This window comes from Lygodium microphyllum, chromosome 22, assembly GCF_053477565.2.
Source record: "Lygodium microphyllum isolate KBCC chromosome 22, Lygodium_microphyllum_v1.1.10, whole genome shotgun sequence".
Classification (NCBI taxonomy): domain Eukaryota; kingdom Viridiplantae; phylum Streptophyta; class Polypodiopsida; order Schizaeales; family Lygodiaceae; genus Lygodium; species Lygodium microphyllum.
In genome coordinates, this window is record NC_141156.1 from 78,322,727 (window position 1) to 78,335,448 (window position 12,722).

The window sequence follows — 12,722 nt, forward strand, 5'->3', positions numbered from 1 at the left end:
GATGGTGGCAATTGTTGAAGACTGCGAGACCAGATCAGGTCGCCAGGGAACAGGGAATCCGAGATTCTCTGCAGAATCATAAACGGGGCGTATTCTTGATTGCTAGCAAAAAGATAACTGGGGAATGTTTTCTCATATGAGGCAAAGAGAGGGAGCTCTCTTTTGATGGGAACAGCCTGTTTTTGGTAAATCTCTCTGACTCTCATGACTCGGCTTCAGCAAAGACAGACGTCTTCCGTAGTTATGGCGAAAACTTGAATACCTTAAGGCTTACACACAGACAGAAGAAGAAGCAACCATCATGTATCTCATGTTTTATACTAACAAGAATGGCGAAAAGGTCTACACGCTGCAGAAAGAGTCTCCGCTGGGCACTCCCACTCAATCAGCGCATCCAGCTCGTTTCTCTCCAGAAGACAAGTTCTCGAAGCACCGTGTTGTATTGAAGAAGAACTTTGGCCTGCTACCCACGCAAACACCCATGCCAGCCTACTAGTTGTCTGATAATACAACGTATTCTTTGAACTACTTCATGGAGCAAACATCCTGGTACAACGATTTGGTCTTGGACCTCTTCTTCCCTGCAAAGTGGTCCCGTACACCGCCCAGACATGGTTGAAGAATTACATTGCCGAGGTCATCTTATACTTTGTGGCAGGCGATCTCTAGTGTTGGTACATCTACTATTGGAAAAAGCATGTGTATTTCCAGGCTATGCCTTTATATGTTTCCTTGTCTACAGCATCAGAATACATGATTGAACAAGGCTGGACTAAGTGTTATCCTAAAATCAGCCATATTGGATTGCTTCACTACATAGCATGGTCGATTCTTTACCTTATGGTAGTAGAGTTTGTCATTTATTGGATGCATAGAGGTTTACATGATTGCAGACCCCTCTACAAATGACTACATGCAATACACCATATTTTCAACAAAGAGAACACTCTATCGCCATTTGCAGGGTTGGCATTTCACCCAGATAGGATTCAGCAGGCCTGTCCACATGTGATAGTAATTCTGTTTATACCGACCCACTTTATAACTCATGTTGCTCTCATATTTCTAGAGGCTGTTTGGATCACCAATATTCATGACTGTATCCATGGAAAAATTTGGTCAATCATGGGTGCAGGCTATCATACCATCCACCATACAACATACAGGCATAAATATGGGAACTTCCTGAAGCAGCAAAATCTCGTATGCATTTCTTGGCAGCCATGCTTATGTGGATGGATCTTTGGTCAATTTTTGTTGTTCCTGAAATGAGACAAACAGTGGCTATGGTTTTCAATTGAATACCCTTGATGCTCAAAAACAGGAGTTGGATTGCTGAAAATTTCTGCTAGTCTGATGTACCTGCTGCTGTTGTGATCTGAATTTGATAGAAGATCTCTGAAAGCATCTGAAATCAGATGTGTGGAACAACAGAAGGATCACTACACTAAAGGACATGCTTGACTGGATTATTAGTGCCATTATTCCGTTCAATGTAAAAGGCATTATACATCTGAATGTAAACAGTTTAAGAATTACTTCCACCTAGATGCAATGCTGACTAAGAGAAACTTCAGATTTTTCTGTACATGAGTTTCCTGTAACTCACCTGATAAGGAATATAGTGAACTTTGGCATCAAATATTTGAGTTTTTCTTGTTAGCCTCATTTCTTGCTGTATCTTGAACCCCGTGTTCTGCAGCCTTTGCGTGAACTCTGTGACAACGTCTTAGTGGTCCATCGGAACGAATGTCTAGAAAACTCCACCCGGCACTCCCATGAAATGTTACGGGTTTTGCGATCTAGGTCTTTCCGCATCTGCCACGTAGCGGAAGTATCCTGGCCTTTCCCACTTAGGATCGACCGTAATTTGGGTTTTCGTGATTGGTCATTAGCTAACAGCAACTAGCATCAGACCCGAGCGAACTACTTTACGCAGAAACGCCAGGTCCGAAGTGGATTCACGCTGCACTTGGTTCAAGGAGAATGGGAAATGAGAGGGATGCAAGGCTCAACCTCTCTGCCATAAGGCATAGTCCCATTTTGTTCCCCTAAAACAACGTAAATCGGGTAAGACGTAACTCTAGGTCATCGCTCTCATTATTCATTTTGATGATGATGATCATCCCGCTGTTCTTCGAGATTTTTGAGAAAAGTTCCCGGCTAACCGGGACCCATGGCCCATCCTCCGCACTTTCCTCGGTTTGGTTTTAGTTATGTAATTATCTAACACATTAATTTGTTATATAACAATCAGCTTCTTTAATTAATCCCGTTAAGCATTGGTTCCTTCACGTAATCTTATCACGTGACATAGAAAAACAATATCAAGCAAGTTCTTTTTTTTACATTTCATCATTTTATCTGTGAAATACAAGGAGTTCCGCCCGTAGGCTTGTCCATAATCCGCTCACAGGCTATCCAGTAATCCCCATGGATCACTATTCCAAGCTTCCACTCGTAAACTAGTATGCGGACCTCGAGATCCAATCCCGAGTCACGTTAGCCTCTTGGGCAAGACCCAGAAGGCTAGGGATTTACGGCTAGATCCCCCCCTGCCACCCAAGCGTCCTCCTACTCCAAGTAGAGCTCAACGGAGAGACCTCTCGCGGCGGGGTTCGGTCCATGTTCCAGACGCGGTGAACAACCCCCTTGGTTAGGGTTAGGCAGGTAGTCAGGGGTAACTAAAACTGCCTCTTCCTTCAGGCCTTTAACCTGAAGTATAGATACTCATTTAATTTGTAATTCATAATTCAAACAAAGACCTAAAATCTCTAGCAAGCAAAAACATTTCCATTAATCAACCGTGTTTTTTGGCAAACTGCTAAGGAAGTGTTCTTTTCTTTTGAGTGTATCAGCACTCGTTCCCAAGGTGTCTTGTAAATTGGCAAGATCCTTTACATTCCGGTGTAGGGCGTACCTTATTAACCCAACTTGGTCAACTCTAAAGTTCCTTAGATATGCTAGTTCCGGTTTACAACTTTCCTTATTTAGAAGGATATCCAAAAATACGTCCTTTTGCAAGATAACTTGCGTAGGGATCTGCCATCCTTGATGAGGGTTTTTACCCTTTCTCCTTGTGAATCAATCACAATGTCGGGCCTAGGGTTTCTTTTTAAGGATTTAGGGGACAGCCCTAGCTCTTTATCTTTACGAAATTTTTTTTGACCCTACAATAAGGAAAGTAGTCAAGTGCTTAGGGTATGAATATTTCTATGTTTAGATTGGTTTGGATATCTTTTGGAAGGTAATATTAATTGTCTTGTCACAGTTTTGCTATCCTTGTGACAATTTACTTTTCAGTCAATACAGTTCAAATTAAACTTCCTTTTTCCTTGCAGATGAACTCATGCCAAATAACAAATATTTCCCTTGCTATGATGTGCAATTAGCAATGACAACTTCCTAGTAACTTGAGCAACAAAAGAAACCTTTCATGAATTTAATCATTTACAATGATTTGTTGCGAAGGGTATAAGACTAATGGTGCAAGATATAATTTCTATACCTTTAGGATTTAACTAAAATAAACTACTATAGTAAATGGGTAATCTTGCTCATAATTTATAATGCTTGATGCAATTCGAAGGAAACTAAGTTCTATACATTATCATTCATTCAAATAAACTAAACTCCTTCATTACAAGTAACTCAGACAAATATATCCTATCCCTAACAATTTCTCTTTGCATGATTAACTTAAAACCGAATTAAAGCCAAGAAGAAAAAACCTGGTTTTGGGGTGAGATATCCACATGGATACCGGGAGATGATCCTCCCACGGCTACGACTTGGACTTTCTTAGGAGGCATCGCAAATGTGGTCCGTCAAACGTGGAAGCAGCTTTACAACTCCTCCTTAGAATTTCACCATCGCTCCCTTGCACCGTTCGTCAAAAGTAGTTTTTGGAAGGCTCCCTCCTTGAATTCGGGAATTTTAAAGGGTGTTTTAGAAACTTTTACAACTAAGACCCATTGAAGCCATGGGGAAGGCTTAATGGCCTTTGTAAGCTCGCACGAACGAGAATAACAAGGTGTGGAAAAGACACAAGGTGTAGGAGAGCTTTAAGGGAAAATAATAGCCGTAAAGGTTATAAGTAAGGGTCTAAGGACCCTTAGGCAATTTAGGAGAAAAGGGGCTTATGAGGGTTTACACACCTAGGGGGGGAAATGATTCCGAGGCCAATGAGGAAGGCTAATTATTTTTTTTTTAAAAACATGGGGGTTGGGTTCCAACTATGGGAAGGGTTATATAATGCTTTAAACATAGGGGGTAATAAAAAGGGTTTTGTAAGGCACATGAAGGGGGTGAAAAGGGTTTTTGAAGCCCGTAAGAAAGGGCTTAAAGGTTAAATCACAGGGGGGGTGGGTTCGAAGCTAGGGAAAAGGGGCTTTTAGGGATTATACACAGGGGGAAAAGTAATAAGACCCTTAAGGCCTTTATGCTCTTGGGGGGAGTGACACCAAAGTGAAGGGAAGGGTTTTTTTTTGCACAAGGGTGAAAGGGGGCTTAAGGTTTTTTTAAAAACCCGGGAGGGGGGGGGTGAAAGGGGCTTAAGAGAGCCCCCCCTTGGAAGCTTATGAGCTTCTAGACTACCATGTGGGGGGTAATAAGGCCATCAGTTGACGGCTCAACCAGACAACAGCGGCGGGCGCAAACTGACAGCAGGGCGATGGCTTCGATGGCGTCTCCTCCTTCAGTAGCACCATGGCATCCTCCTCTGTTCCTTTAGGCGGCACAAGCGCAGCTGCTCTCTCCCATGGCAAGATCCCCTCACTCCTCACGTATATCCAGCCCCCCCCTATGGCAGCGCCTACTCTTATTTAAATAGGGGAGGGGAGGGAGATGCTTCCTCTCCAACGTGTCGCGAGGCATGGCCACAACACCCTGCGAGCTCCCACCGAGGAGCTTCCACATGGTTTCTATTCCTTCCCCTCCAGCACGACTGTCGACTGGGGGGGAATAAGGAAAAAAAATTTTGCATTTATCGTCAAGAAATTAATAAAATTGCCTTAACATTATCCCCCTTTCCTATAAGGGGTAGTTCACACGAGGAAGGAGATGTAGAACTTTACAAGGAAAAATAAGGATCTTTAGTTGACCCTGCCCCACAGACCTGACCCCCAGGACACAACCTTGAGCACCCCCAATACCCACTTTGACCATTAGAACCTTAGAGACCAATCAAACTTAGAGCAGAATAGAAAACGCAGCATAGACCTTCAAAAAGACCATAGAATAGCCGGGAACCGAACGTAGAACTCAAATCAGGCTAAGAATGTGGAGAGAAACAGAGTGGAGTTCGCATTAAACGCTTTCTGCATCAGCACTTCACTCTTGTGCTCCACTAAGTTTGCACTGCAAGAAAAGAGAAAATCTTGTTTTTGCACCAAGTACCACGAAAGCACTAAGCATAACATGTGAATAAGGATTGCAGCTGCTTTCAAATAACAAGAAAGACATCGGGATATCTAATAACATTAAGGAACCCACTAGTAGGAGAAGATCCCAAGACTTAGACAGGTGCCTGAGTGCCCTACTAGTAGGACCTGGAGAAGACACAAAGACACGAAAAGCAATAATATAGAGGATTGGACACTGCCGAGCTGTTTGGATTTATTAACAACCTCGTGGAGTTGGAAGCAGAAACAATGTCCAGATCAAGGAGGCGAATGAGGAGAGGACCAATTAGACTTAGGAGAATTTCCAACCTCAGTCTAGGAACTGGTCCACAACTACGATCTACTCACTAGGACCGTGATCTAGGGCAGACTTGTAGAGGAAGTGATAGCAAACCTGAAAGAAGAGAGAAGAGCAATCAAGAGAGCGCTAGAAGGCATAATTGCCTACAACCATGAGCAAAGGGCTAGAAGGCTATAGCAAGATGTAGATATGTACGAGGCTAGATGAGTGTCAGACCTAGCTGGAGCGGCCAAATCTGGATCGAATGTAGAGAGGGAACAGGCAACAGAGGCTAACATGACATTGAGTGAATTGGTAGCAAAGTGACTCTTGGACAATACGTCCGTTGAACAGAGCGCTACTGCCCTAGCCACCGCGCTACTATCGGGATTGGGAGTCACGCAAGGGGCTAAAGGGCAGGCTAGAATCCCCATCGTAGCAAAACAACTAGCTAGATACGAACCTAGCAGTGACCTGTACAGCTTCATGGAGCAGTTCGAGCAAGTATGTGAGGCAAATGGTCTTACTGACCCTACGTAGCGAGCTCAAGCTTTCGGCATGTGCTTAGGCAATAAGGGGAGGACCTGGTATTCTAGTCTAGATGACGCAGAACGTACAAACTTTGTTCACCTTAAGGGCCTCTTCATCAAAAGGTTTTCGGAGGCAGGGTATTCAGATAATCTCATTCTTAGGTTGATGAATATCAGTCAAAGGGAGAAGGAAGACATTAGGAATTACGTCACTCAAGTGCGTAGCCTCTACAAGAGAATCCCTGCCAATGAGCGACCCACCGAGAGGGCAGTGTCTACAGTGTTCATAAACGGGATTTGGAGTGAGGAGCTCTACAAGGCTTTGGCCAGTAACTCCACCTTGCAACGAGACGTGCTAGCTAGAGTTTTTGAGGAGGCAATATGCGTAGATGATCAACTTAGGGAACGCAGCATGAGGACTACCAACCGAGAGAGTGCAAGCCAAAGGGACCCTGAGAGATCAACTACTTCGGGGGGAATAGCAACTGCTAGTGTGCAGGATAAGGAAAAGAGTGTAGACCACGACCAGGGGATGGCAAAAATGAGAATGGAGATTGCATGGTTGCAAGAGCTGGTAAGGAAGCCTGTGAGATCACATGTACAATGTATATACTACAGCGGCAATCACCTCCCAGTTGAGTGCCAAGATCCTAGATCTCGGCCGTGCTCAAATTGCGGTAGATTCGTGCATGATGCAGTGCATTGCAAAATGCCGAGGGGATTCCCATACACGCAGCAGTACAACCCTCCATACTTAGGTAATAGGCCACCCAATTTCTTTGGGAGGGGAGCCTAGTTAGCTCTCCCAAGACCGACTGACTCAAGACCTGCCGTACCTAGGCTGGAGGTGAACCCAACCGGTATACCCAGACCACCAGGGCCTTTTGTAACCCACCTATCTAGCGATGCTCCTGTTCACTTTGTGGAGGAGCCTAATGAGGAAGAAACATATGTCAACCCTTACATATCCTATGATGAGGAGGGCAACCCAGTCCTAATGGACTATCGACCGGTACCGATGATGGCTTTAGGAAGAGGAAGAGGCAGAGGCTTTGGAGGGCCAAGCCAAGATCCATTCACATAGTGGACTTGCGACCACCTAGGCCACATTTCATCACGCTGCCCAGAACGAGAATAAGCTAACAAGGACATAGCGGATCTCCGATGCACAGAGTGTGGAATCACACATCTGTTTCCTGACTGTCCTAGGCGGAAGCCATCAACAAGCTCTGCCAACATGCCATCGGTGCCTTTGGGGCTTTTTGGAGTGGAAACCTATGACAGTGAGGATACACCCATCCCACTACATGTTATGACGCGACCTCAAACAAAATAGGCATGCATCTCTTTGCCAGGGCCAAGTAACCTTGACGCAACCTCAATAGGAAAGAAAAGCCACAGGAGACAGAAAAAGAGAACCGATGCAAAGATAACTCTTAAAACCGAGGAAGCGACTACGTTAGCAACAGGAAAGAGGTTCACAAATGCAAAGGCGAAGACCTCAGCTCCTAAGATAGTCGAGCTAGGGAGTGCGAAGGTAGGGGAATATCCCCATCCCAAACGGCAGCTCGAGGCTATAGCTAAGGTCAAGGAGTGGGTCAAGGACGCCCAAAAGCACCTCAAGGATGTTGAACCCATATTAGAAGATCCTATTGACGATTTCTCCAGCGTGAGCACACCAGTCTCACCTTCAGAACCACATGCTGCAAGCATACCTGCACCACTAGGGACAACTCAGCAGAAGCAAGGCCAAGGGGAAACTTGCCAGGGCAGATAGAATGCATGGCCTAGAAATGCTAGCCTCAGGGGAAGACAAGAGCCCAGTAGCCTCCTCACAACCTTGATGTCTACTCCAGTAACTCTAAGCTTGGAAGACCTGCTTAGGCAGAATCATTCCTTATGGCAGGAGTTAAAAGACTTGATGGAGGGACACACAAGACTTGCGGGTGCTGATCCGAAAGATCATGATGCAGTTACACAGATCCCAAGTCTAACTCTACACTCAATTCCTAAGTCTTTGCACATCAATGCTTTTTGGGAAGGCACTAAAATGCATGCAATTTTACGTATCCTAGCCTTAGGAGATATGACGCGAAAAGGAATTGTAGACACAGGCGCAGGTGTTAGTGTACTAAGCCATGTAGTCTTAGAGGCATGGGGAAACCCTCCTGTAGAGACTGCCAGGTTTAACGTCATGTTAGCAAATGGAATGAAGGTAAGACCATTCGGGGTCTTAAAGAATTGGCCAGTAAAGATTGCCGGTGTGCAGTTTTCCGTAAACTTCATTGTCATGAAGGGAGTGGATTACGACATACTATTAGGCCGACCTTGGATGAGGAATGTGCGTGTCATTGAGGACTGGGGCAATGGTTTGATTTTCCTAGGGAACAGAACTAGTGCAGTAAGGGTAGAGATGGACACTTGGAAGACGACCCCTGTTGACCTAGATGCCATCTCAGCTATGCTGAAAGGTGATACTCAAACGACCAAACCCTATGGATCACTCACTAAATATATTCCTTGCCCTGAGGATGAGAGGTATTGGATGCACGTTTTGGCAACCATTGACCTACCATTCTCGGATGAGGAAGAACTATATCAACAGGTTGCTAAAGCCGCAACCATGCAAATTGAGGAGCCAATTGTGCCAGTCTACATGATGGCAAGAAGCTCACTCAACCTAGGCAAACCAGCCTCGTTCCATATCCCAACAAGAAACTAGAGCTTCAGGAAATCGTAGAGTGTTTGACCAATAAACTAGAAGGCAACTTGGCTGCTCACTTAAAACCTCTATGTGATCTATTAGCTAAGCCAGAATGGAAATGGACCAAGGTCTACAACCTGAATTTGTTATATAACTGGGATTTAGTTACTGATGACAAGGAGACTGGAGAGGAAAGCTTAGGTGATGATGAGCAGTCAGAAGGACAGGACTCTGATGACGAGGAGTATGAGGACTATCGCTCTACGGGAGAGGAGAGTGAAGAAGAGATAGATACAATAGAGTACAACATGGAAGGAAAAGCGATAGAACAAATCAGGGTAGACTCGAGGCCTAGGAGAGGAAGAACCAGTCAGAACAAAAAAGGAGTCATGCGAATGGAGTGTGACAAATCCTGGCTAGAACACATAGGAGTCGTGGATTACGAGCAAGCTTTAGTGGCACGACCATGGGTAATCCCAGTGCTCAAGAAAGATGCACCTACTGAACTACGACCCCCTGGGGAAACACCTTCCTCAAGTGAGGGATGCGAGTTTAACTCAAAGTCGGAAGTCAGCACTGAGAGTGATCCCGAGATACCACAACCTTCTAAAGTCAAATGCACCAAGGGATACTTGCCAGTCCACCTAAGGCGCAGGAGGCTAAAGGAGGAGGCCAGGAAGTAAGCAAAGGACTCAGAAGCAGAAAGGCAAAAGAAACGGCAGGATCTACCCAAATGGTTTACAAAATTTAAAAAGGGTGACAGAGTGGTGATTCTGCTAGGTGCGAAAAGAAAAGGCCAAACTAGTGAACCGATTGAGGGACCCACCAAAGTCAAGAAAGTTAACTTGGCTGGGGAAGGTGAAAAGCCAAGACCTGTATTCATTGCAAATGACTTGACGGAGGATGAGGAGACCAAACTTGTTGCACTCTTGCAAGAGTAAATTGACATATTTGCCTGGAACTTAAGGGAGTTGACCCTAGGGTTGTGACTCATAATATCCCAATGGTCTCTGATGCAGTGCCAACGAAACAACGACCTTACCCCATGAATCCCAAACATGCCCATGTAGTAAAAGAGGAGATTGATAAACTCATGAGGGCAGGATACATATATGAGATCGAGCACATGGATTGGGTATCACCTATCGTGATTGTCATGAAGAAAAATGGAAAAATCTGAGTGTGCGTGAACTACAAGAAAGTGAATGCGGCTACAAAGAGGGATAACTATCCTTTACCTTACACCGAGCACATGCTTGAGAGGGTAGCAGGTAAAGAAGCCTACAATTTTTTGGATGGTTTCTCGGGCTATAATCAAGTGCAAGTGCACCTGGACGACAAGCACAAGATTGCCTTTGCCACGGAATGGGGTGTATTCGCCTACATTATCATGCCTTTTGGGCTGATGAACACACCTGCGACTTTTCAACGCCTAATTTGCACTATCTTTAAGGACATGGTTAGGCGCGAACTAGAAGTGTTTGTAGATGACTTATGCGTACACTCTAGTTGGGCCGAACACTTAGAGAAATTGAGAGCTATCTTTGAAAGGTGTAGGTTGTACCACCTCTCGTTGAACCCCTTAAAGTGCCAGTTCTGGGTGAAACACGAATGCATCTTAGGGCACGTAGTGTCAAGGAACGGCATTGCCACTGACTTTTCTAAAGTCAGAGTCATTGTTGACTTACGGCTACCGGATAACTACAAGGGAGTTCAGTGCTTCTTAGGAAACACTGGATATTATCGACGCTTTGTACTAAATTACCCACTAATTGCTAGACCATTGTACAAGCTGTTGATAGTGTTCGAGTGGACTGAGGAATGCCATTGCGCATATGAGGAGTTGAAAAAGGCTCTTACTACTACACCAATCTTACGAGCCCCAGACTGGAACATAACATTTCATGTACACATAGATGCCTCTAAGTTTGCTATTGGAGCCATGCTATGCCAGCCTGGTGAACATACCTTAGATTACCCGGTGAGTTTAACCAGCAGGCAACTCACAGAGACCGAGATGAACTATTCCATGACAGAAAGGGAGGGGTTGGCCATGGTATTTGCAGTAAAGAAATTTAGACATTACCATTCTGATCTCTCAAGCCATCCAGCATCAAGTGTGTGTACAAGGCCAAGAAGCTCAAGGAAGGAGGTACTAGTGGAAGAGCTAAGGAAGAAGGTGCTACTCAAGGTAATCGAGAAGCTTGGTTTGGCCTTCACTTTGAAGGTATTGAAGGTTCTTGTCATTTCCATTTTCTCATGCTATCATTTAAAAGGAGTAGAAGAAGGGTGCAGCCTTTGAAGGTTGGTTCAAGGTTCATATTGGTGTGCCCTTGAGGTTTTGCAAAAGGTCTGCTTAAGTTGGGGGTAGCTTCGCTCATTAAGCAGGGAACCTTCTTGTGCTCTGTAAGCAAGGGGGCTGCTTGTCCAAGAAGTAGGGGGTCTGTTTCTCTTTGACAAAGACACAGAAGAGAAAGAAGAGGTGGTTTTTTGAAGCTTAGGGAGTAAAGCTCAATGTTTTGTGTCAAAACGGAATGTACATGAGTTTGTTTTTGCATAGACATCAAAAAACGAATGCATTCTAAGAGGTGTCAAAATTTGTGCCTGCTGCGCATGCCTTATCACATTTTTAAATAAAAAAATCCTTAATCTCTAGCCCCTAAAACCTAAGGTTAAAGATTACCCTTATAAAGACCATTCACACTAGCTCCCTCTCACAAACCCTCATTCACACCTTCTCTTTTACACTTGAAGATCAAAACATGTTCATATTGGTGAAAGCTTGCTCATATTGTACTACTGCCATATCAATGTCTTCACACTCTTTATAAAATCTCATTGTAAAAGGATAGACACTTTTCGAGTGTATAATAAACTCATGGTAAGACATCCTTATCTCAAAATGTCTGATCTAGAGCAAATAGCCAAATTTGATGGTGAAGACTTTCACACTTGGAAAGAAAAGACAATGTGTCATCTCATGAGGAAAGACCCATGGGATCTATTTGAGGATGATACAACAGATGGAGATGGCAAGAAGGAAGATGAAGAGAATAAACAAAAGAACAAGAATGCAAAAGATGGTGTCCTATCATCTATATAAGGAAACCTCTTATACACCAAAGGAGCTGCTAGACTGAAAGGAAGAGACCGAGGATTCAACTTTGACAACAAAGTTCAGATAGCATGTCATTATTGAGGTAAGACTGGGTCACATAGCCAGTCAATGTTTCCATTGTAAAAGAGCACAACATGTGCAGAATGGTAACCATAAGAATCAGTTCATGAATGAAAGAGAAGAAGAAGAAGATGCTTCTGCAATCAACAACAATTCTGATAGATTGTTTCAAAGAAATTATCTTTCCCGTAGTGGATCTTTTGTTTTCCCATAGTGGATTTTTTTTCCCACAGTGGATTTTTTTAAAAAAACAAAACCCTTGCCAAAGATGTAAAGTTTCAAGCTTTAACTTGACTAGGCTACCTATGAGCTAGTCTCCTGGGCCATGTCATCATGTAGGGGGGAAAAAGCTAGCAAGTGTAGGAACTCATCATTTGAGGGGGGTGTTGAGAATAGAAAATGATGCTTGATATGTGTGCCCAAAAGAGGCTTGCCCACAAGTGGCTTTGTGTGGAAGATAGATATATGATGTATGCTTTAGAAAGAGATGACAGAATCGCATAAGCACAGTGAGGTATAGTGGTACTATCCAAAAGCTATATAAGCATGCACTTGATACTCATTTCAAATATATAGTACTATCATTCTATGTCACTCAAGATTGTGTTTATGAGTCCAAGTTAATCTA

At 44.0% G+C, this 12,722-nt stretch overlaps 1 pseudogene; it reads left to right on the forward strand.

Annotated features, from left to right (window-relative positions):
• Nucleotides 1-329: 329 nt before the first annotated feature.
• On the forward strand, nt 330-1,272 carry LOC148017321 (delta(7)-sterol-C5(6)-desaturase pseudogene; annotated as a pseudogene).
• Nucleotides 1,273-12,722: the final 11,450 nt, after the last annotated feature.